Genomic DNA, 25,577 nt, shown 5'->3' on the forward strand with positions numbered 1-25,577 from the left:
AAAAAAAGATGAAAACAATTACAAACCTTTGGAAAATATACACTTTTCTGTTTTTCTTTGATAATACCACATAACTCAAAGGGAATACACAGCCTCACATAAAACATCCATCCGCCAGAAAAGGCATTTATTGGCCTCAGAAGCCAGATATCACCTAAAACAAAACACACCATTATTTGGACAAAGATGAAATGACTCGTCCTGCCATTGGAGCTCTCAGGGAGAGGCACTTCATCACCAGGCAATATTCAACAGCACTGGGCAGGGAAATTGGGCAGCTCTGAGCGTTGGCTCTGGAGCTCTCAGCTCATGGCAACTGAATCTGCTCACAGCCAGTGCTGAGCATCCTCGCTTATTCACTACGAGAGACACACAGCATAAAGCAGCTCTGAGCTAATCATTTTCTCATTTCCTAAAACATTAATTACACTAATAATTAAGGCATTGCTTTTTCATACCGATTGAAGAAGGAATTAGCACGACTGAATAAGCAGTAATTCTCATGGTCAAATTTCCAATAGCCTTCAAAGCACGAGATTAATTTTTGTGTTTGAATGTCCTTAGGATGAGAATCAAGCTGCAATTAATATACACCTCAGGCTTGCGAATAAAAAAAATACCTGTGCAGTTTTGAACAAAATGTTGTGAACAAATTGTGTAAATTTTAGATGCATTAGAAAAAATATTAAAGGCAGAGTGAGAGAAAGCAGCTCTGTGGTGGGAAAAGCTTAATAATAGCAGATCATCCACTGCCCATGAGCTACCCAAGGCAAATCTAAACTAGAAGTGAAGCTTTAAGTGTAAAACATTAAAAAATGGAAAACCATGCAATAACTACTGGGATTACTCAATTTTCAGGAAGAGGTTTCAGTAGGAATTATCCTTATTTCAAGCAGTGTTTAGTTTTATTTTATCTCCCTAAGTAGCATGATAGTTTCTTATTAGGGTACTTGGCTTAGAGCTTATTTTTTAAATTAAATTTCAGTTCTAATAAACTCTTGCATAGCTTAAACCAAAATATTGCAGTGGTAGCTTGTAGAAGATGTTATTTCAATAAAGAAATGTTGTAAGCTCAAAGTTTAATGATTCTCTAATGATGCCTGTGTTGTTTAATTGGAACAATTGCTGCAGAGACATTTGTGCTCTTTGGCAATTGCCATTTCTGCTAATGTTCAAGTAAAACTAAACACGCCCTGGGTTCTGGAACCTCCTTAATCCCTTGCTAAACAGAACAGGGGAATTTGGAAATGAGTAAAAAATGGGATTAATTTTCAGTTTTTAGTCAATGAACTGAAATCTCCACTAAAATTATACATATTCCAATATTTTCCACCAGGCTTTCCCTTTAGAGCCATTCCTTCCTTCTGACCTTTTCTGTAGTATGATCTGATTTCCATGGTCCCAGGGTTTGTGTGAGACAGCAGGTGAGAACCACCAGGATCTTCATTCTACTAATCAGCTTGGAAGTTGAAAATACTGGATTTTAGGAAAATATTTCAATCTAATTTTCACAGAAGCTTTTAAATATATGGAGTTTAAACCAACAGTCTTCCTCACTGAAAAAGATAAATAAACCAAATCATTCACATTAAAAATCACTAAATTATTTCAAATATTTCCCTTAACCCACACTTCCCAGTGAAGCAACATCCTCCTGCAGTCTTTCCATACCTGATTTCCCTTCTTTTCCTTAGTCTTTCCACACAATTTACATCCCCTCAACTGAAATGATGGCTCCTTATCTGTCTGAATCTTGGATGAATCTTTCTGAATTTTGCTCTTGTTTTTCACGGCCTGCCTCCCAACACAGGAACCTAGGTGTGTGCTATGCCCTGGCTGCATGGTCTTTGCTTTTTTCCAGACCATTGGCCTATAAAATGAACAAAATTGGTCCTAATACTGATCTCCTGTGGCACTCCACTAATCACTTCCCTCTTTCCCAAGCCACTGCCCACTCACAAATACCTCCCTTTGATGTCTCAGTAGATAATTTATCTATTCACATACCTCAGCTACTATAAAACATCAAAATTACAGACCTTGCAGATTATTCTTTTGTGTTTTGCTCTATCAACAGATTTCCTAAATGCTAGGAAAATTATTTCTATGGACCCAATTTACCTTGTTACTGCATAGCAATGATTTGTTAAACATAATCAAATTTTTGTGGCTTCCTTTAACTGTAATATTCCAGGTGCCTCCAGTGGGGCCTGGTATAAAAATAAATGGAGTAGGAAAAAAAATTAAAACTCCAAGATCCTTCTGTGCACTCATTTACCAACAGAGCTCAGGTAGAAAACCTTGTAACAAAGACTGTTGAGTTTATTATATAGATATATTCTCTATATTAGTACTATAAATAGTTCATCTTTTGTTTTAAAACAATCTGTTAATGGAGATGTGTTGTTTCTTATGAGGTCAAAGCAGATGATGCAGGATATCTCAGGAAAGTGCAATTTCTCTTGTATTTCATGTGTTCAGTTGGTGGGCAGTGACATTTCACCCCATGGAGCAGCAAAAGTGTGGCACAGACAGAAGCAGAGATTTCAGACATTGGAGTGAAGAACATTGATGGAAAAGTGTGCTCTGAGCTGCTGACATCCTTTAGCTATAAAGCAAAAATAAAGGCAAAATAATGTTTGGAAAAGAATAAAAGCTCTGGTTTATATTTACTCCGTGCTCACAAAATTCATTCTTCCTTTCCTTGGCTAGTCAGAGACATAAAAATTCTATTACAAAAAAAAGAGCTTGTTCCAGACCCCATCAAATGTCAGAGACATCCTGATAGCCAAGTGCCAGCACAAGATAAAGATTAATAATATTGGCAGCAACCTCCTTTCCCAAGGCTTCTGTGAGGAAAGGGGACAGACAATAGCAGGGAAACCATGCAGACACTTCTTGGCTCCTGCCTTCCCACTGGTGGTTTTTCCACTGTGAGCTTTGTCCTGAATCCCTTGAATTATTGTCAGAATTCCCATGGATTCTAATGATGTGGTATCACCACCTCACCCTTTCACCCCCCAGCAAAAAATATATAAATAAATGAGGAAAAGGCAATGCCACAGTGCAGAAATGTTGTTGTGCATTCCAAACCAGTCCCACACGTTCCTGCAAGCGCAGGGACTGCAGGGATGTTCCTCTCATGCATAAAAAAGATCCTTAACAGGCTGTCTTTACTCACAGGGCCCTTCAACAGGTATTCCCACTTATGTCTGCAAGTGCTATGTATTGTAAACGTGCACACCATCTTATTTTATATTGAAACAGAAACAGATTGTTTCATATAGTTGGAATAACTGATAACAGAAGGCAGAGCCATGCTAATTTATGTTGATCAGGATCTGTGCACATTTTCAAATCTTTGAAGGGAGGCAACTCGAACTGAAGCTGTTATGTCTAAAACCATCACATGGAGCCCAATTGAAGAGAGCTGGAAAAAACAGTTGTGCAGGAAAAAAGACACTTTAAAAACCAGTTAAATTCTTGTCCACTTTGAAATTGAAGTAAGATTTCTGTGCTGAGATTGAGAAGAAACCTTAATTCCCAGCAAGAACAAGTATTAATGGATAAGATGCAATGAAAGAAGTGATGTCAGCTAAGCCAGGAACTCTTAAGCCAAATATGAACTTAGGAGAGAAAAGCACAAATATTTTACTGAAATAATTAATGTTGGAAATATGATTTCTTTTAAAGCATTGGCAAGGATTCCCCCCCTACAATTTCTACCCTCAGCATTATTAATCAACCAACCAGTGCTGTGCCAAGGTGGCACTGGGGTTGTACCATCAATGTGGGTATCAGAGATTTCCTGCACTGCCCTGGCATTGCCAGAGGTAATTTCTCCATGAGAAACAAGACAAAGAAATCAATGATGATCAAATTGAAAAAAAATATGGAAGAAAAAAGAAAAAATCCCAGAGTCATTGGGTGACCTTCTAAGGTGTATTAGAGAGAAAGAGAATTACCAAGTTGTGGGATCTCAGCACCTCAGGACTGAGGTGTCACTGAGACCACCCTTGGGGGGCTCGGGAGTCCTGGAATGTTCCAGAAGTGTCTGGTGGCTGGACTTTGATCCTACACAGGAGACGACACCTGTATGAGGACAGGAGGGTTTCACCGGGGTGAATGGTGAAGGGATTGGTTAATTAGAGGGTGAGACACAGGGTTTAGGATTTCTGTACAGGGGGGTTTAGAGAAGTAAGATGGAGGAATTGGGGCGTGTCCTGTCCTTCTTCTTCTTCTCCTCCATTTTCTGTGGTGATGGTGGCACTTTGGGATTGGTCATTACTAAAAGTGCACCGGACAATAAGAATAAATGGTATTGGGGAAAAATGATAAATATTGTACACGTAACTTTGGGTATAAAGATAGGTGACTGTCCGGAGGGCAGGGAGTGTGCTCATGGCTGGCTGCTGAGCAGAGCTCTGTCGGGCCAAAAGAAAATCTTTTAGATAAACAATTAATAAACATAAAGACCGAAAGAAGAACTGAAGCCTCTTCTCGTCCTTTGATACGCGGGCTGCCCCAAGGCCACCCCGGGCCCTTCCAGGCCCTTCAAACAGCCGAAAACCGGACACCAAGTCTCCTGAAAAGGGTTGGGGAAAGCTCTGGCAAGAGCTGGGGCTGCTGTGGCAGGGTCTGCCCCATCCCTGAGCTCCTGGGGCATTTCCAGGGGTCAGTCCTGGCAAACAGCAAAGGAGCAGCTGGAACAGGCCCTGAAACCCAGCCCTGCCCCAGGCTGGAGCAATCAGCGCTGGTGATAACAGCCAAGCCCATCCTTATCTCCTCAAGAGTCAAATCCCACAGGGATGGGAGGGCAATGGAAATTGGGCAGCAGCTGCTTCTTGCTGTGGATGTGGACACCCTGAGCCAGGCTGGGGACACAGGCTGCCATTCCCCAGTGCAAAATCCCATTTTTAGGCAGCTGAATTAAGCATGCAGACAGAGATCTGTACAAAACAAACATGGGAGCTGAGGCTTGGCTGGGATGGAGATTTCCTCATCACCATGCACCCCCTGCTTTGCTGCCATCACACGCTGGCACAGTCACAGTTTTATTTTCTGATATCAAATATACTTTTAGAGTACCAGAGATGAGATATAATTTGGAAGTGCAGGGCTAAAGAATCCCTATTCATACAAAATTAATGTCTAAAAATGCCTGAGCATTCTTTCTCACCAAGAAAAAGACAGTTACAAGAACCTGGATTTCCAAGTCAATTATCAGGCCAAGAAAAACCTAAAATCTTAACTATAATAAGTGCATTAAAATAAAACAAGAAATTTTCAAGTGCTTTTTAAAAAAAAAAAATCAGGAAAAATTGCAGTATTGACTGCCTAAAAACCCTTTTGAAAATAATGCATTTATTTATGGAGAAAACAAAATTTCCTCTTCCTTGCCATGGTTGATAGACATCTTGCCCTAGCCATGCCTTGCCACAGAGAAAAAGGGATTTTATTACAGAGGCGTTAAATTCAGTTGAACTCCTTATGTAGATGAATGTAGAGATGTAGAATATGGTACTATTGATAAATAAAATTTACACAAGGATTTAAAAAAATGTATTAATATTGCTTTGGTGTGGAGTGGATGGAGTAGTGTTGGGGAAGAGCTCTGGGAATGGCTGTGCTGGCCAAAAATGAACCAAATTTTCCCTCCTTTGTATCACCCTGCTCTTTTATGTCCTCTGCCAGTAAAGCCAGGGCTGATTTGTATAAAATAAATCAGAATAGAAAAATAAAAGTGGACATTTTCTATGCTGCACATCACTTGAGAAATCCCTGACAGACTCAGGATTTGCAGGAGACTGAATTGTTAACTTCTAGAATTACAAATCAAGCATCATCCCATATGGCACTACTTTTCAAATGACTTTCCTGTAAATCACAAAATCAGAAGTCTGACTCATCAGCAGTGCCACTGACTGTGGCCAGGACATGAATTTGGGCTGCTCACAGAACTAAAGAATTTACAATATCCCAGTTAGTGAACTGGGAGGAACTCTGGGACTAACCCAATTCTCCTTCTGTGCCCCTCCTTTTCTTTTAAATTATTTTTTCCCTTCTCAAGGTTTACTTTTATCTTGTGTGTCTTTTCTGGAGCTCCTTGGCTCCCCTCCAGGTGAATACAATACCCAGTAAACATTCATTTTCTGTAAGTTTTTTGCAGACCAGCAAGGACATCACCAGCATCAGCTGTACCAGAGCCACTCTGCTGTTTTGGTCCTAATTTCTATTATTCCTATTTATCTATTACCAGTTGTTTAAACAAGATTTCCTTATTTAAATGAAACATCTTCCTTCCATCTCCCTTGTCACAGGACCCTGAGGCAGGCAGAACCTGGAAGTAAATCTGCTTTTTGTGACACATCAGTGAATAAAACATGCAATGTTTGTAACAAGGGAGCTTTGTTTTATGGTAACAGAATTCCCTCTCTTCCCCACATTTGCTTTTTTCCTGGGGCATCCAAACAATACCTTTTTCTTACATACTTATTGTACTCCATCAAAAATTTTGAGTATCCCTCCTCTCCATGGAATAGACCTGTGTAAGCTTTATCCTATGGACTTCTAGTAAATGAACTGAAATATAAAAATCAATTTTGCAGCATCACCACCAAATCCCATTTCAAGCAGTGACCAACTGAGTCAGTCACAGGAATCACGACAAATAGAGAGAACTTCCTTGAGCTTCCCAGGGTTTTCCAACACATTAATTTGATATATTGTTCCTGAGAAATATTACACCTGTGTAATATTACACTTCACCTTTCAGAAATACAAAGACTCTGTAAGAATGACAGGATAAAATATGATTTTTTTCAGTAATTCCAACTGTGAATTAGTTAAAATTTGCAGTAGAGAAGGGAATAAGCTTTGATCCACACTGCAGCATCCCCACAGCTCACTCCTGAGATTATTTCATTGCCATCTGAAGCACGTATGGAGACACAGGGCCTGCTCTAATTACAATATTGTAGTTTTGACTGACAGACAATATGTCTACAATCAACTCATTTGAAAGCCATGTGTTGCGACAGTTCCTTGTCCGACTCCGCAGTGCAGAACCAAGACAAATCAGTGCCTTGTTACTCTGCACTAATCCCACAGCTAAAAAAAAAGAAAAATCTCAGGAAACACATGTACACACAAAGAACAGTGGGGCCAAGAGGTACCCCAGTTTCTTTTTTATCTTCTCCTGATTGTTAACATCTGCTGACTCCTCAAACACAGCCAGAGCATTTAAAAGCGACACTTCAAGACCTGTAAACTCCAAAACAACTCATTCCAAACTTCCCAACATCTCTAAACAAAGTAAATTTGAATATGAGCATTTAAAATCACCATTTTTGAAATCACAGGAAACTCCACATTATTACACTTATTCCTTACTCACACCTGTATATCCGTGATACTGAAACAATGTTTTTATTCTGATCTCACACCGGCCTGGGTAAGTGTAATTATTATGCAGCAGAATATGACAGAGATATCTGTCATTAGTAGAATTTCTGGAATTTTGAACATACATTTCAATAGCCTAAGTGGACCTAGCTTGGCAATTTAGCTGACCCTGGAAAAGAGTGCCTTATGTTCATCTTGTGCAATCTGTCCAGTAACAGATGTACAGCATTAGGATGTAAAGTGAGGTGGAGGAGGATGGGAACAGCAGGAGAAGAGTCAGGCCATCAGCAGAGGAGCCATGAGCTTCCTAGGCCAGCACCAAGGGACACAGCAACCCACAAACCGCTCCAAACTGGTTTTCCCACTAAACCCGTGATAAACAAATTACTATTTCTGAAGCGCTGCACTTACTTTATGGTAAATGATGTGTAAACATATTTTAAAAAATGAATTTAAAAAATATGAGTGAGTCCCTGCAGTGTCTGAGGTGAGAGCAGGAGGTGGGAGCAGGGAGGTCCAGGTGTGACAGAGGGACAGCAGAGGATTCAGCCAGTCCCAAATCACACCCTGGGGTCAGATGGAGCAGCTTTGCTCCATTTTCTGTCCCCTCCAGCTCACAGCAAACAGCAAAACCCATTGGTGGTGAAGTTCTCCAGGTGAGGAGCTGGTGCTGATGAGCTGCCCCAGCTGCAGGCACAGCCTGGCACCATTAACTCACCTGATCAGCACCATCAATGCCCTGGGAAGGTTTAACAGCTTTAATGTCCTTCCTACCAATTTCTGAGACATTTTCTCACCTTTCTTCATTCAGTTACGACCACAAATGTGTAAAACCAGACAGGACTTGCAATTAATTGGTTTTTAAAGTGCTCAAAGTGCCACTTTCCAGGATTATCGCAACATGAAAATATTCATCGTATCTGCCCACACCAAATGTTGATATAAATTATTAATTTAAGGCAAATGTGACAATTAAGCAGATTTATTAGCCTTAATGCATCATGCAATTACTAAATGACTTCTTTTTAAAGCTCGTCTTCTCTCTTTCTCTGCAAGCAAAACTGCTTTTGTTTTAGGTCCCATATTTTATTTATTGATACACATCATCTTGAGAATGAGCTATCCAAGTTAAATTTTGTAGTGACAGCGTTCAATTAACGCACAAACAAAGTACAGATACTTATTAGCATCACAATAGCAGTCTCCAGGGAGGAGAAAAGTGTCTTTCAGGCAGAGTTTTCAAGTAAATAATTAACAGACAAAACAATCCCTGAAACTGTGGCTAAAGCACCCTTCTATTTGCAGTTTTAGTCAGGGACCTCTAATTGACCAGGGTTGGATTGTTCATCCCTAAAATAGGCGCTTTTGCCTGAAACCACAGATGGGAGAATAATGGCCCCATTTGTGTTTGCCTTGTCCATGGCACAATGGTTATTTTGTCAATAACAGAACATCAGGATTATGATTTTTATGTTTTCAGAGGTATGAGAGTCCCTAGCTGTCAGTATATCAGAAATATAGATAAACAATTTTAAAATCCACATAATTGTAATAAACACATCTGAAACACGGCACTTTGGACAACTCTGGTCTTTCCCACAAGCACAACTTATTCACCACATATTCCTTTGGGTGTCCTTTAGAAAAAAACAACTCTGGTTGTAGTTTAGGGTTTTTTTTCCCCCCTCACACATTACATGTTGCTCTGGGAGTTTAAAATATTGTTTTCAGCTGAGCAAAAGGAAACGTCAGGGATAATTTTGATAAATGTGAGCCATCTCATATTTTCTGTTAACAAGTGCTTTGTGTGTCTAATAACATGCACCTGTGAAGCTGAGTTTTCTTTTTCCTGTGACCTCACAGAACTAAAAAGAGACTGTGCCTTCTGCTGGGGCAATAACATGGATGGAAAGATTTAATAAACACAGAGATAGATGGTCCCCACTCTGTGGACCATCCCTCTCCTGGGTTGAGGTTTGTTCTCAGGATTTTTCTGGTGAAGAACAAACCTGGACCCACAGATAGAGGTGGGATGAGCACACCAGGGTTGAAGTGGGATGGGCTCAGTTTAGCTCAGAGATCAGTGCAAAATCCAAATCCATACAAGATCAAACACTGGACTCAATGCTCTTGGAGATCTCTTCCAACCTAAGACTTTAAAGCTGTTTCTCCAGGAACTGCACTCTCTTTACACAAAAGAAACTCAATGATTACTCCTTTCTAACACTCTTACTAGGAGGTGAAAAATGCTCCAGAGCAGTGAGAATTCACATAAATCTCATCAATATTTGGAGTGCTAAAATGCCCAGTGTATTATTCGCAGTGTATTATTCGCAGTGTATTATTCCCTGTAGAGAATTTACACTAATCTCCTCAGTATTTGGAGTGCTAAAATGTCCAATTTATTATTCTCTGTAGCTAAATGCCCAGTGTATAATTTATTCCCTGTCCAGTGCGTTATTTATTCCCTGACCAGTGCATTATTACCTTGGATAATCCAAAGAGCCTTGAATTGTGGAGTGCAGGAAAATTCGCTGTGGTTCCAATGTACTTTGCTTTCCAAACAGATTTCCCAGGGACAAACCGTACAGTTCCTCCCTCCTGAGCTGCCAGCCCTGTTTGCCCACAGGGACAAGCTGGGGGCTGTTCAAGCTCCCTGCCAAAATTTCCCAGGTTTATTTGTTAAGGATGAATAGGGAATGGTAGATTTTCTTGTTTTGCACAGGTGGTTCGTGTTTCTTCTTCTAGGGATGAAACATTAAAAAGAAAGAAATTATATCCTGATACAGAGAATACCCAACGAAACAAAAAATATATATAAAACTTGCTTTTTTCAAAAAGTCAGATTTCCTACAGAACTTCTATTTGATACCTTTGTCACAAGTGAAAGCTTCAAAGTTTCTCTTTTGAAAGGTGTTTCATTTTTATCATGTAAAGGCTCCTGTGAATCCAGGTAAATAGTAATGAGTTTCTTCCAAACACTTGACAACTACAAAAGAAGTGAATACCACTGGCTAATAAGAATTAAAAAGAAAATTGTAGCCTACCTGGTTTCCTGTAAAAAAAGATTTTCCTATGCAGAATCAGTAGATATCCAAGTGACAAAATATTTTTGCTTTAAATGAGACAACGTTCTCAGCTTTATAGAAGTTCTTTAGAAAACTAAAAATGTATGATATAAATTTTCTCCCACACTGAGCCTAACATTAAAATACTTCACAAAGAAATTTGTCTTGTACTATATTAATTTGTACAAACTTTAGACTACAATTCAATGTGTCTGTAAAACCTCACTCACTAGAAATTTTCTTTTTAAATTAAATATCTTCTGGTAGTTTTTTAAAATTATTCCATCTCTGCATCTAAACTCCTCTAAGCAAGTTTGCTTTATTTTAGGAATGCTCTTTTAGTCAATTATTTAAATTGTAAGGCTGTACAACAGGATATGGTCTGTAGGGATTTGTTATGTATCAATGGGTCATTTATTTATGAAATTTCTGCACTCTATGCCTGCTAAAATATTGATGTTCTTCCCCTTTGCTCCTTTCTGTGATTTAAGTAAAATGGTAAGTATTGAATTGAATTAATTTAAAGATTAGCCATTATAATGAAGTGTTATTTAATCATTAAGAGAAGCCAAAAGAGACAAAATGGGGCTGACAGAGTTTAGTTTGGAGCAGGCAGGAATCCTGGGAGCAAAGTGAAATTTCTGTAAAGTCTCACCTACGTTCTGGTTTAAATATCAGGTTAATTTTCCTGAGGAAGGAAATGTCAGTGTCACCTGCATCACTCATCCCTGTCCCTCCCAAGGAGGTGACAATTTTATTATTAATATCATTATTATTATTAAAGTACAAGATACAATATAATAATTTATGTAATAAATATATTTAGTTATTAAATACTTAATTATAATGATAATAATATATAATAAAATATATTAATATACTATATTATTAATGATAATAATAATAGTAGTATCATCCATCTTGATTATTATCGTGATTATTATTCACTTGATTTTCACCTTTTAACCAACACCCATGGCTAGCTAAGAGTGTTCAGGTAATTTAATTTTTCTAAAAATCTTGCAAACGTCTAATTCTCTTTAAGTATGTTCCTGAAGCCTACAATTCATTTATGGCAAATTATCACTCATTATCTATTTTGTGATTTGCTGCTGCTCTCTTTTACCAGAGAGCTGCTTTTACAAGATTCTCATGTGAGTGAAGCATTTCCTAGCTAGCACAGCTTTCTAATTTAATTCCTGTTTTTTTGGTGCATACATGAGAAATGAGCCTTGCTGGCCAAGCTGAGTGATTGGTGTGAATGTCTGAGGTGTCATTTGAAAAACAATGAATTATTAGAAGAGCTAATAGGAGCAACCTATGATGATACAGTGTCAAGCAAGGCTATTTGTCCTTCATAATCCCTGCCTTTATGGGTTAAAAATAGTTGTATATTCAGAAGCAATCTGAATTTCAGTGTCTCAGTTGTTGGTATGTCAGTAATTTATCTAGAATAGTCCATACTTTGTCATAATATCCCCAAAAATATTGCAAGTTCATTTAATAGTGTGCTGTGCTTTAGAAAAATACATAGTTCCATTTCAGGAGAAATGTTACATTCAAAGTTTTCTTGGTGTCCTTGGTGTTTTGCAAAAGACAAGAGACTTTGAAATTCTAATACTTGGGTGTTTAAAGAGCTTCAGTAATTATACTAATATGAAACAAAATATAAAAAGAAATTGTTGTTTCCATAATGTAACTATAAAATGCCCCACAGTCTCTGGATTAAAATGCAGCTCATGGAATAATAAAAGAAAACCTTTATGTATATATTCGGTCAGCTTTGAAAAATAAATGCACAGAGAAAATTCTGGTCTGCACTTCCAACAACTTCTAAAAACAGTTTCTAATGAGCAAATGGAATCACCACAAAGGGGGAGTCAAAACCTCCCCACCTGAGTCAGGGATTGACACCTGACTCTGCATTCTTAGGAAATTTGATTTTCTGTTTCAATTTTCTGCTTGTAACTCCAGACTTTCACATAAATTTATAACACAAGGAGGAAAACATCAACCTCAAAATGTGTAAGTAAAATCTGGGACTTATTGTGATCCATGAAATCCTAATTACAGAGCTGTTTACCAGAGATAAAATCTGCCTGACAATGCAGTGCACCAGCACAGTTTGATCACTAATTGTAATCTATCAGGAGCCATAAAATTACTCCAGAATGCTGTTATGGTTTTTAATTCTGAACTGGGATTTGGAAATCTTAAGATGCTGTTTAAAAAAGACCCTTCTCTATGTTGAAAAAATAAACTTCTGCAAGTGATGAAAGGAATTGAGGGATGGATGGGCTGAAGGACAGAGTGCAGGATGCAAGCAGGAGAATATATAGTATTTCAGAACTATAGTATTTCAGAGCTGGCGTGAATTCAGGAGCCAATTTAAGGTTTTCTCTGGATATCAGATGATCTGGTGGCACACCAGTACAGCAGGTACCTCATGTGAGGGAGGTGCACCTAAAGGACCTTGTTAGATCTCCCACATACCTGAGGGAATGAGGGGCAACAAGCTAAAAAATAACTCTGATATCTACCACTGAGCATCTGCTCCATAGCCTCAGTCCAAAATTAACCATTAAAATTATCCAAACAAAGGTGTAAATAATGACTGGAAAGGGTTATTCCCTAATTCAAAATTAGAATGTTCTGGTAGCAGCTCAAAACAAAGCAATTTCTTCATGCTCCAGCTCTTTCAATGAACATTAAATTCAATTTTAGCAATCACAATTCTTATGCCATTAATCAGAGTTTGGACTTTAATGCAAGTAGCAAGATGGGACATGATGAAAAATTCCAGTGCTGGGTTAGAAAACCAGGTTGGCATTGCATTTATAGAATGATGAAATGACAAAATCTGGTCACCTGCTTGGTCTGCTGAAGGACCTGGGTGAGTTCATGGAAGAAAAATCCATCCAAGGTCACCAAGGAAAGGCACATCCCACACCCCCGTGCCCTGGGGAGGGCAGGCTGCTGCCAGCAGGGAAATCCTCTGGGAAAGAGGAATTCAGGCTCATCCTGGACACCGGCCTGAGCTTCCAAAGTGCCCTTCCTACTGGGACATGGTCACCATCAACTAATCTGCTCTGAAAGAGGGAAACCAAGAATTTTAGTGACAATAACCAAATTATTTTTAACTTCTTAAAACTATTTTTAACTATTTTTAAACTATTTTAAAACTATTTTTTTAACTATTTTTTAACTATTTTTTAAACTATTTTTTAAACTATTTTTTAAACTATTTTTTAACTATTTTTTAACTATTTTTAACTATTTTTTTAACTATTTTTTAAACTATTTTTTAAACTATTTTTTAAACTATTTTTTAAACAATTTTTTACTATTTTTTAAACTATTTTTTACTATTTTTTAAACTATTTTTTAACTATTTATTTTTTTAACTATTTTTAAACTATTTTTAACTACTTATTTTTAAACTATTTTTTAACTGTTTATTTTTTTAACTATTTTTAACTGTTTATTTTTTTAACTATTTTTTAACTGTTTATTTTTTAACTATTTTTTAACTGTTTATTTTTTAACTATTTTTTAACTGTTTATTTTTTAACTATTTTTTTAACTGTTTATTTTTTAACTATTTTTTTAACTGTTTATTTTTTAACTATTTTTAACTGTTTATTTTTTTAACTATTTTTAACTGTTTATTTTTTTAACTATTTTTTAACTGTTTATTTTTTAACTGTTTATTTTTTAACTATTTTTAACTGTTTATTTTTTTAACTATTTTTTAACTATTTATTTTTTAACTATTTTTTAACTGTTTATTTTTTAACTATTTTTTAACTGTTTATTTTTTAACTATTTTTTAACTATTTATTTTTTAACTATTTATTTTTAAACTATTTTTTAACTGTTTATTTTTTAACTATTTTTTAACTGTTTATTTTTTAACTATTTATTTTTTTAACTATTTTTAACTATTTATTTTTTAACTATTTATTTTTTTAACTATTTTTAACTATTTATTTTTTTAACTATTTTTAACTATTTATTTTTTTAACTATTTTTAACTATTTATTTTTTTAACTATTTTTTAACTATTTATTTTTTAACTATTTTTTAACTACTTATTTTTTTAACTATTTTTTAACTACTTATTTTTTTAACTATTTTTAACTACTTATTTTTTTAACTATTTTTTAACTATTTATTTTTTTAACTATTTTTTAACTATTTATTTTTTAACTTTTTTTTAACTATTTATTTTTAACTATTTATTTTTTAATTATTTTTTAACTATTTATTTTTTAACTATTTTTAAACTAAACTATTTTTTAACTATTTTTAAACTATTTTTTTAACTAATTTTTGTTTAACTATTTTTGTTTAACTAATTTTTGTTTAACTATTTTTGTTTAACTATTTTTTTAACTATTTTTTTTAACTTTTTTTTTAACTATTTTTTTAACTATTTTTTTTAACTATTTTTTTTAACTATTTTTTTTAACTATTTTTTTAACTATTTTTTTTAACTATTTTTTTTAACTATTTTTTTAACTATTTTTTTTAACTATTTTTTTAACTTTTTTTTTAACTAACTATTTTTTAACTAACTATTTTTTAACTAACTATTTTTTAACTAACTATTTTTTAACTAACTATTTTTTAACTATTTTTTAACTAACTATTTTTTAACTAACTATTTTTTAACTAGCTATTTTTTAACTAACTATTTTTTAACTATTTTTAAACTATTTTTAAACTATTTTTAAACTATTTTTAAACTATTTTTAAACTATTTTTAAACTAACTATTTTTTAAATATTTTTTTACTAACTATTTTTTAACTATTTTTAACTAACTATTTTTTAACTATTTTTAACTAACTATTTTTTAACTATTTTTAACTAACTATTTTTTAACTATTTTTAACTAACTATTTTTTAACTATTTTTTAACTATTTTTTAACTATTTTTTAACTATTTTTTAACTATTTTTTAACTATTTTTTAACTATTTTTTAACTAACTATTTTTTAAATATTTTTTTACTAACTATTTTTTAACTATTTTTAACTAACTATTTTTTAACTATTTTTAACTATTTTTTAACTATTTTTTAACTATTTTTTAACTATTTTTTAACTATTTTTTAACTATTTTTTTAACTATTTTTTTAACTATTTTTTTAACTATTTTTTTTAACTATTTTTTTTTAACTATTTTTTTTTAACTATTTTTTTTTAACTATTATTTTTAACTATTATTTTTTAACTATTATTTTTTAACTATTATTTTTTAACTATTATTTTTTAACTATTATTTTTTAACTATTATTTAACTCTACCTCCCCGAACATTAATTGTGGAGGCAGATAAAAGCTATTTCACTGCTGCTTTTCCCGGTTTTGCTGTGCCCACCAGCCGGCTCTCTGACACTCTTCCCTGTGATATTTAATTTAATTTCCCCCTGAATGAACCAGTGTTCTTGCATAAAGGGCCACTTTCTTTTCCTGCTCTTCAGGGAAAACCCCTGGCCTTAGATCTCCAAAGAACAGGTACTCACAGGACTGCTTATAAAATAGCACCAAAATTGGGTTTGTCAGAATCTCCTGGAAAAATATTTTGCCTGTGCCAAACACTTTCTGCCCAATGTCACAGAAAGTTAAGTTCATGGCAAGAATCCTTCTAATTTGGCAAGGAAAGTCTTTGATCCCAAATTTTACAGACAATGCACTCTTTGATTTTGGAGCTCAGTTTCTTAACTTACACCTATTCTTTTATATTCTAACATATTTGCCCTTTCTTTTATATTCCTTTTTTATAAATGCTGAAATTTTGCAGGTTGGGCCAATTTTCTCCACTTGTCTTTTCCTTTGCTGATGGAACAATAATAATTTTAAAAAATAAATTTTTAAACTACTTATAGCTCTATAGCTTGGTTTAAAATATTTCAGAAATGAAAATTTCTATTTTTTTCTTTTAAAGCAAACCCAGCCACTGGTGTACAGAAGCTGAATGCTTATGTTTGATATTATTTTCAATAATGCAAGTTATTATTCTGACAATCATCCATCATGTAGTAGGTTTGATTAAGAAATTCGGGTAAGTAAAAAACATCAAAATAGGGAAAATACTAAAAATTCTTTACAAATATAAAAATGGCTTCAGTTCAGATCAATATAATTAAGCTGAAAATACAGTAATATATTTTTGAAACACACCTTTCTTTAATCTGTGCTCCATGAATTTCCTCTCTGCAGTGTGCATTGAATGGAACTTCACTCCACATATTTTTACAAAGTGCCCTAAATTTTAAGCCATGGACAACTTTTCATTGGGACTGAAAAAATAAAATTATTTGAAAAGAAAAATTGCTAGAGCTCACTGATACTCTATTAATACTAATAAATTTACTAATAAATTATTAAAATTCACAATTTACAATGCACTTATTTAAGGTTTTAAGCATATTTCAATTTGCCCATGAGATTTCAGCACGAACCACTCCAGAACTGTCTCTCCCTGAGCCAAGTCCATGCAGAGAATGTTTCAGCTGGCTGATTGTAAATGTCTGTGTGTTGATTCTGTAACATTTTTATAGCAATAACATTGGGCTGCTTTTATGGGAGAGGCTTTGTACCCTGGCATCTGAAATGGGGATTGCACAGCACACATCTATGGAGAGCAATCCAAGCTCTGATGTCTTATTCAAAAACGTGTCACCGCCCCAGATGTCTTCTTGCAAAGCCCTCTGACCAACAAAAACAATCCTAAAACCACTGCACACCACTTGTTTGCACAGAAATTAAAACTGATGAGACTCTTGCTGAAAAGCTTTTTTCTGATTTTTTTCCCCCAAACTTTATCAGTCAAATAGAGTTCAAATTCTTTAGTTTTGTTCCCAAAGTTAGATGCTTATTTATATTGTTAGAAGTAAATCCTAGGCAGTAACTTGGGATGAGAGAACTTCATCTCTGCTTTGTGGCTATTTTCTGTATCGATGCTGCTGAAATGAGAAATCCACCCTGCAGTCCTCACAATGATTTAAGAGATGCTCAGGCACTTTTTTCACATTATTATCAGTACTTATAAAGAGTGAGAGAGGAAATGCTTATTCAAGCTACAAAAACATGAAAGAGAGAAAAAAAAAAAAAAAAAAAAAAGAACCTGTTTCACGTTGATTTCCCACATTAAAATTCTTTGTCTGTTTCAAATTTAAAAGCGAGTAATAGCTAAAAATCTGCATTGGGCTCTGAGAGCTGCAGAGCATCAGTGCAGAGCCCTGGTGCTCTTTTCTACACCGAGTTCTTCAGGAGCCCAAAGCCCTCAGGCGATTCCAGAAATGTTCCAGCTCCTCGGTGCCATGCCAAGGCAAACCCTGCCAGAGCCACCTCTCGTTCCCTGTTTGCACAAATATTGCACCAGCCCTTCCCAGCACAGAGGTGTGTTTTCTTGGGTGTTTGCACTTTGCTATGTAAATTCTCAACACTCAGCACAGCCAAAAACCTGTTTCCTTCAGCTGAAATTGATACCACAGGGTTTTTTTCTTTTTTTTTAAATCTCTTTTTTTTTTTTTCCTTTGTTTTGATTAAAAAATACCCAACGACTTCAGTCATTAAAGCCAAGCCTTAATTATTTACATAAATTGAAGTCATGGGTATTTTGCTTGTATTTAGACTGAATTATAGCAAGTATTTTTGGTAAATATGGAAGAATTCAATGATTCAATTCAAAGAATTCAAATGAGATAGAACTGGGTAAAATGATAACTCACATTTTCTATAATTAAAATACAGTAAATCTGGAATTTCAGCAGAAAATAATCCAAACTAAGCACTGAAATCAGCCCAGTAACAGTTTCAGTAACTGAATATTATAGCCAAGACAAATTTTGCTTTTTTGTTAAAGAGTGAATTAGTATCATAAATTAAAAGTTTCACCTTGCTATAAGGCAACCTTTGGAAACAAGCAATTCTAATTTAAGACTAATGTTAAAAATGACTTCCAAATAAAGCCCTGACAAGTTAAAAAAATTATTTTTTAGTAGATAAACACAGCAACTCAAACTCTACAAGAGGAAAATAAAACAAGCCATACATAGCTAATATTAAAGAAATGTGAAATATCCATTTTTAATATTTTTCCATTGAAATATTGAATTCGAAACATTGAATATTTAAACATTGACTATTTGGTCAGTGTACACAGGAGTGTTCTGTCCGGTTATCTCGGCTGTTTGAGGGGCCTGAAAAGGCCCGTGGTGGCCTTGGGGCAGCCCGCGTATCGAAGGACGAGAAGAGGCTTCAGTTCTTCTTTCTGGTTTTATGTTTATTAATTGTTTATCTAAAAGATGTTCTTTCAGCCGAACAGAGCTCTGCTCAGCAGCCAGCCATGAGCACACTGTGCCGTCCCCCTGACCGCCACGTATCTTTATACCCATTGTTACGTGTACAATATTTATCATTTTTCCCCAATACCATCTATTGTTATAACTCGGTGTACTCTTAGTAATAACCAATCCAAAGGTGCCACCGTGGCCAAAGAAGATGGAGGAGAGGAGGAAGAAGAAGAAGGACAGGACACACCCCAATTCCTCCATCTTACTCCTTCAAACCCCCCTGTACAGAAATCCTAAACCCTGTGTCTCACCCTCTAATTAACTAATCCCTTCACCATTCACCCGGTGAAGCCCTCATCCTTGTCGTCTCCTGTGTAGGGTTAAAGTCCAGCTACCAGACACTTCTGGAACATTCCAGGACTCCCGAGCCCCCCCAGGGTCTCGGTGGCTCAGCACCTCAGGACTGAGATCTTGAGATCCGACAGCTGAGTGCTGGCCCTGCCTTTCCCAATATCCCAGGAGGGGCTGGGGTGTGACACAGCCTGGCAGGACCTGTGCCCACCAGGCCCAAGGTGACTCTGGGCTGTTTCTGTGCCGTGAATTTGTTCTTGAGAGAGGCAAGGGGCTGAGAGCAGCCCTTCATAAAGGGACACAGATGTTTGTGTTTATTGCACCACCTGAGCTAATTAAAATTCTTACCTTTCTCAAAAAGAGGAAAAAGCTCCCTGTGGGAAGGAGAAGTGGCTTAAAAAAAAAATTACAGATGGGATAATGAAAAAGGACTATTTTCAAAATAAATTATTTGGTTTAGAGTTTTTGAGGAAAAAATGAGTATAGTGACACTGATGCCCAATTTCTCAGCTCTCTTTGTTTGAATCAGGATATTGAGGATCCCTGAAGATCCAAGGGAGATGTGCAGCTCCTCGTTTGGGTGAGGGGTTTTGAACTCAGCATTTGAGAGGGAAAGACTGGAAGAAAGGATCCTACCCTGGACACCTAAAGGTGGAAACCCTTGGCAGATAAATGCTGTCACGGTGCTGCTGCTGGTACATGAATTCTGAAGATGGAAAATCTTGTTGAGCATTTCCCAGATGTTCCTGAGCTTTGCCATATCCACAGGGACTCCTGAGCAACACCCACAAGAAAATAGCAGTGAAGCTACAAAAATTAATGCCTCAGTTGGAGGTGCACCTATCTGACATTCTTTTTTCTGTCATTTCATGTTTTATTTTCAAGGACTAAATTCTTTTTGTAGTGAAGTAGTTACTGACTATAAATTGAACAACCCTCTCCCATATTTCATTGAAGTGCTATTGAAACCAAAATGTCAGATAAAAGAAAATAAAAGAAGCTTTAATCTGAATTAGTTTTAGAGTCAAATTCTTTTGCAGAGATAAAAGATTTCTGTTCACAGATAGGTTTCTGTTTACTTAACAACTGACAAATATTTTCTAAAGGTCTGAGAATTTTCCATAGCATCTTGATACAATTGAATAGAAGACCCATTTAGACTAATGAGCATTAAGATTAAATCATTTACTCACAGATCAAAGGAGATTTTAATTATGTAAACGAGTTGTTCAGAAACACAAAGTGTTCCATTAAGCTTCACAATTAATACATACAATATTTATGAGTTCAGACTTTTTGCCTTGTTAAAAATTGATTGTTACATCAAAAAAAGTTTCCCTAGATGCACTGATTGAAGGAAAAAATATTTTAAGCCATAAAAGTAGCAGGCATGCAAAAGATTTTACTGCCTTTTGCTTTTCCTCCTCCTCCTCATTTTCCCCTTCTCTTTTTTTTTTGGTGTTGTTGTTGTTGCTCCGAGTGCCTTGTCACCAGATGTTCATTATGTGTACAAAATCTTGAGTTCCTTAAGTCAGGACTTGCAGAATGGCCCTGCCAAAAGCAGGGCTGTCACTGGGCCCCAAAACCAAAAATAATCCTAAAACATCCCCACTGAGGGTGTCCACACTTCCTATTTCTGAAATATGGGACAACAACAACAACCAATGGCACAGTGCAAAGAGGAACTGAGGTTTGCTTCACTGGTGAGAATCACAAATTATCTTTTTTTAAGGGAACAACTTTAGGTAAAATGAAGCATAAAAGGTCCCATCTTGCTGCTGACAGATATTACAATAGTGCTGCACAGGGTAGATTCTTAAATCACTACATTATTTCTAACAGGCAAGATTAAAATAAATGCAAAGAAAACAAATGATGGAAAGAATGCTGATAAAATATGCAAGCTGGATTAGTTATAGAGTAATTTATTTCTACTAGAAGTTCTACTTAGGAAAGCAAATCAAAAGAATGGAAATTTGCTGACACTAAGTAATCCTGGAAAACACGGAGACTGCTTGTAAGAAAACTGATGACTGCTTAAGAGGGATGAAAAATCCATTGCAATTCTCAAGGCCAGAGGTTTGCATCAGAAAAACTTTCTACGAGATTAGTTTCTAAACTTAAAAACTTCATTAAAAAAAAAAAAAAAAAGATGGCAGAATAGTTTTGCTTGAGGTGCTGGGGCTTAATTCTACCCCTGGCTGCAGAGTAAGCCCCAAGAAATTAAACCAGATCACAGGTGCCGGTGCACCTGAGCCTACAGACTGATTTTTGTCAGAGTTAGCAGCCCAGGCTCTGACAAATGTGGAAATTTGACCAGAATAGTCACTGATGATTCCATGTTAGATTTACAAGGAAGAAGCATAAAATATTTAAATATGTTATGAAATCTGTACCATTGTGTCAGTGAAAAATTCCAACACCTTCAACATTCTGTCTTAACAGAGCAGCTGAATTTTACGAGGTTTTTTTTTTCATATATTAGGAACTCGTCATACTTTAGCTTTTTCACTCAATACTATGATCTTATGATTGATCCTATTTATTTTTGGTTTGTGTGCAACTTGATGCTGATGCCAGAGTTATTCTAATTATAACACAGTCAACAGAATGACAGAAATCTTATGTCCTAAAACTCCATAAATAATTCAATGGAACTCAATAGTTTATGTTCATTGCAATCCTAATGAGCTCACAAACTTATGGTCATCTTTCAGGTATTTTCCAAACATTTACCTTTTCATTGAAATATAATTGCATCCCAAACCAGCATCACTTGCCATGCTCCTAATGCTCCTGCTTTTGGATACAGATGGTGGAGAGAAAAAGTTTAATTCACCACTTATCTATTCCCTGCCTATCAAAATAAGTGTGAATGTAAATTATCCCAATCACTTTCATGCATGGCACATGAAAACTGAGAAATCTGAGTGTTTACATTTCCTTTTGGCAGAGGAAAAAGTCAATTGAAAATACTTTCAGTACCTTCTCATTAGATATGTTTCTTACCCTCAGTGCTCTCATTTTCTGGACGCAGCCTGGGCACAAACAGACAGAGCAGGAGAGCCCTGCAGCACATTCTCCCTCCACAGCAGGGCCAGAGGAGCTCTGAGGTGAGGGAGGGAACGTTCAGAGTGTCCCATCCATCCTGGAGCAGCTCTGGAGCTGTGGGCTCACTCCTGCTCCCCTCAGCCCTTTGTGGAAGCTGTGCCCCCAGGGCAGACCAGGCTCCAGATAGATCCAATCCTGCTGATTAAGATTTTCCCAAGGGATTTCAGCTGAGTCTCCAAGACATGGTCCCTGCCTGCTCTTGGCAGAGCTGGGTGTTTTTCATGTATTTGTAACTCTGCAGCTCTTTAGTGAATAACTGAACTCCAAGTACAGTGTAGCTGCTGCTTTCCCAGTTTGGGCAGACACAACAATTCCTCTCCAGGCCCGGCAATCAAGGACACCTCACTCAGTCCCCAAGAAATGCAAACCAAAGTGAATTTGGGGGGGGAAGCAAACTTGGGGTCAATGACTTCATTACCTGAAGCTGTAATTAGAAAATTAACCCCCCATATACAAATGGACCAAGCTTATAAAAGTGCGCAAACCCGTAACTTGTTGTCAATTTTAGGGTGTAGCCCCTGGGGGGCTTCATCTGCACTAAATGTACCTGAAGACCCTTCAATAAATAGAACTGCTTTTTATTCCCTTAATTTTGTCTGGTTTTAGGTGGCCCCAAGAGGCACCAAGTGCACCCCAGCACCTCAGTGCTCTGGTTTGGGTGGGAAGAATCACTCAGACACAAAATTGACATTTCCCTATAGCTCCTGTCATCTCTGAGGACATTGACTCCAGTTCAGCCAAAGGAGTTCAGCATCTCAGCCTGGAAGAGGACACAGCAGACGGAGGCTCTGAGTTGGTCGGTGTTGGGAATTTAGCTGCTAGAAAATGGAAAAGTACAAAACCATGGCTAATTCCAAGTCCTGCACCTGCACAGATAGCAGTGTCCTTGGGCCTAGCTGTGGTGGGATAACAAACAGTGAAAGAGACATGAGAAAAGAGAGATGTAACCCCTAAGGAATGAGGAAGAGTTGATAGTATAGTTTAACCAATAGATTGCTTGGCTTACAGAATATTCATAAGCTTATTACTCGCTGTATAAGTGTCTGATGCTCTCTTCAATAAACGGAATTTACTTATCACTCATATTGAGTGTCTGAGTCTCCCCTCACCGACAAATGGCTCGACCCCGGCAAAGGCCTTCATCTTCTGCGACAGGTTGGAGCCATTTAAATGATCTGGATTTCCATGTGTGTGACAGCAGAAAGGAACTGGAGCAGGAATTTCAGGTGGATGAGATCCTGAGGGGTTCCTGCAGTGCCTCAGGGCTGCCTGATGTTCCAAAGAGCCAGGACAGAATGTGCCACCAGCGCTGCCTCCTGGGCTGGACACAGCACCCTTGGAGTGCTGATATTCAAAACACACCCCGGAGTTCTCCCAGGCCACAGAGAATTGAGAGCAAGCAGCTTCCAAAGTTGCTGTGAAGTTTTTCCTCCTTATATATTTGATAAAAAACTACCAAAAAATGTCTATCTTTCAAAACTATAATTGCCTGTTTTTCTGGGAAGGTGGTGAGTTTTTAGAGATAACTTTTAACACCCAGCAATGTCCAGTGCAGAAGTAAAGGCATGAAGAGCACTGGTTATACACTCACATCATTGTTATTTCTACAAAGTTATGTCTTTATCCAACCAAGAAATCACCTGAAAACTCAAGTCCCAAATCTGTTTTGGAAATTTCCTGTTTTTAATATCTGTCATTTCCACATTCCAGTTCAGTGGCAGAAGGAAGCAAAGTTCAGAGCAAGAAATCAGGTGATGGAGCCTCTGTCACTGCAAGGGTTTCTGCTCTGTATTGTTCAGAGCTTTCCCCTGCCCACTCCTGAAGGACTCCAAAAGGGAGCATTCATCACTTTTATTAGAAAATGATTCCCTAGTTTAGCAGCTGACAGCCACCAAAAAAAAAGTTTAATTTTTTCTTAAGTTTTAGCCCATTTGTCCAGAAGAAACCCAATGCCATCCCAGCTGCTTGCTCTTTTAATTTGTGTGTATCCACTTTCCTTACATTATCTCGTGTGTTTAGTCTAACCAGACTAAAAAGGATGAATGTCATATATTTGTTTTTAGTGCACTCTTTATTTCTTCTTCTTCAGAGTGCAAAGACAAGTAGGAGGAGAAGAAATTAAATAACATTTAAAAATTTAAATATTCAGAATATATATATGCCTTAATTCAAAGTGCTTTTATAACAAAAAAAATTATTAAAAAATACACATAGTAAAAGAGAAATCGAACTGAGCTTCCATCTGAGGCCAACTGAAGCATTCAGGCCCTTCCTTAACCCTTTTATAGCAGTTTGAAGATGAAAGAAAACCTATTTTATCTACAAAAAGAAAATTTGTACAGTGGGACTTTAAATGAACTGAGTTAAAGAGAGAAAAAGAGATAAAGCTACTGTTTAGTTTTCAAAAATCACAGTTGTTCACACAAGAATTGAAAGTGAATGTATTTGTAACCTGCCAGATTATTGAATTTAAAAGTCTTAGTCCCATTTCTCCCCTGTTCCTTTCCATGGGATTAGAGCAGTAATGATATTTTTGTGTCATTTGCTGCTCCCTAGTGGAGATAAAATATAATTTCAAGGTTAAAAAGAACAAGGAGACAGAAAGAGATCAATTATTTGTAAATTTTGAGCCATAAGGAAATGTGAGTTACTGAGTGTGTGCTGCAGTGCCAGGGCCCTCACTTCTGGGGTGCAACAAGCCCAAGGTGAGGGTTTGATCCCTGCGTGGATCATTCATTAATAGCTGGATTCGATCCTTCTGGGCCCTTCCAAGCCAGAATATTCTGTGATTCTCATATCTCATACAGCACACACTGCAGAGTCAGGCAGGGCTTTTTTGAATATAAATGTGAAGTTCATAATGGAATTAGTGAGAGTGATGCTTGCGTATCAAAACCCCAAATTTGGCTCCTGTTCTGCTTCAGTTGATGAAATACACTTTAAAATCTAGACATTTAATAACCCTAAAAGCCTCTAGTGCAAAATGAAAAATCACTCTACAAAAAGAAGAAACTTTTTTGCTTAACCTGCACAACTTTGTACATGTGAATATTCCTGTGCTAACCCAGAGCTTTCTGTTTGTTTGTTATTGCCTCTCCCATGAAATTGATTCCCTAATTTCCTTGAGTGCAGAGCAGGGCTCGTCTGCTTTCTCTAATCACAGAGGAAAAAGCAATAAATTATATTCAAGCAGAATGCATTTACAGTACCTTTGTGCAGTTGGGACAGCACGTGCATTTCCAGCTGATTCTCCCATTAAAATCCCATCAGTGTGGCCAAGTCACCTTATTCTCAAATCCTATCATTTGCACACGGAGGGACACCCAAAATGTGTCACAGC

The 25,577-nt window shown here is 36.4% G+C and overlaps 1 long non-coding RNA gene across 20 annotated transcripts in view; it reads right to left on the minus strand.

Moving 5' to 3' along the window:
- LOC102070473 (uncharacterized) overlaps positions 1-25,577 on the minus strand; it is a 131,043-nt gene that overhangs the window by 55,872 nt on the left and 49,594 nt on the right. For 6 of the 20 annotated variants that reach the window (XR_012582594.1, XR_012582592.1, XR_012582609.1 and 3 more), the window contains one exon: positions 9,892-10,148. The exons of 10 other annotated variants lie outside the window; for them this stretch is intronic. This is a non-coding gene — a long non-coding RNA (uncharacterized LOC102070473). Of the gene's footprint in view, positions 1-26; positions 579-1,369; positions 4,273-9,891; positions 10,149-13,340; positions 13,608-25,577 lie in introns of those variants that run through there. 4 more of the 20 variants (XR_012582600.1, XR_012582599.1, XR_012582605.1 and 1 more) reach the window with 4 other exon arrangements.

This window comes from Zonotrichia albicollis, chromosome 14 (genome assembly GCF_047830755.1).
Source record: "Zonotrichia albicollis isolate bZonAlb1 chromosome 14, bZonAlb1.hap1, whole genome shotgun sequence".
Classification (NCBI taxonomy): Eukaryota; Metazoa; Chordata; class Aves; order Passeriformes; family Passerellidae; genus Zonotrichia; species Zonotrichia albicollis.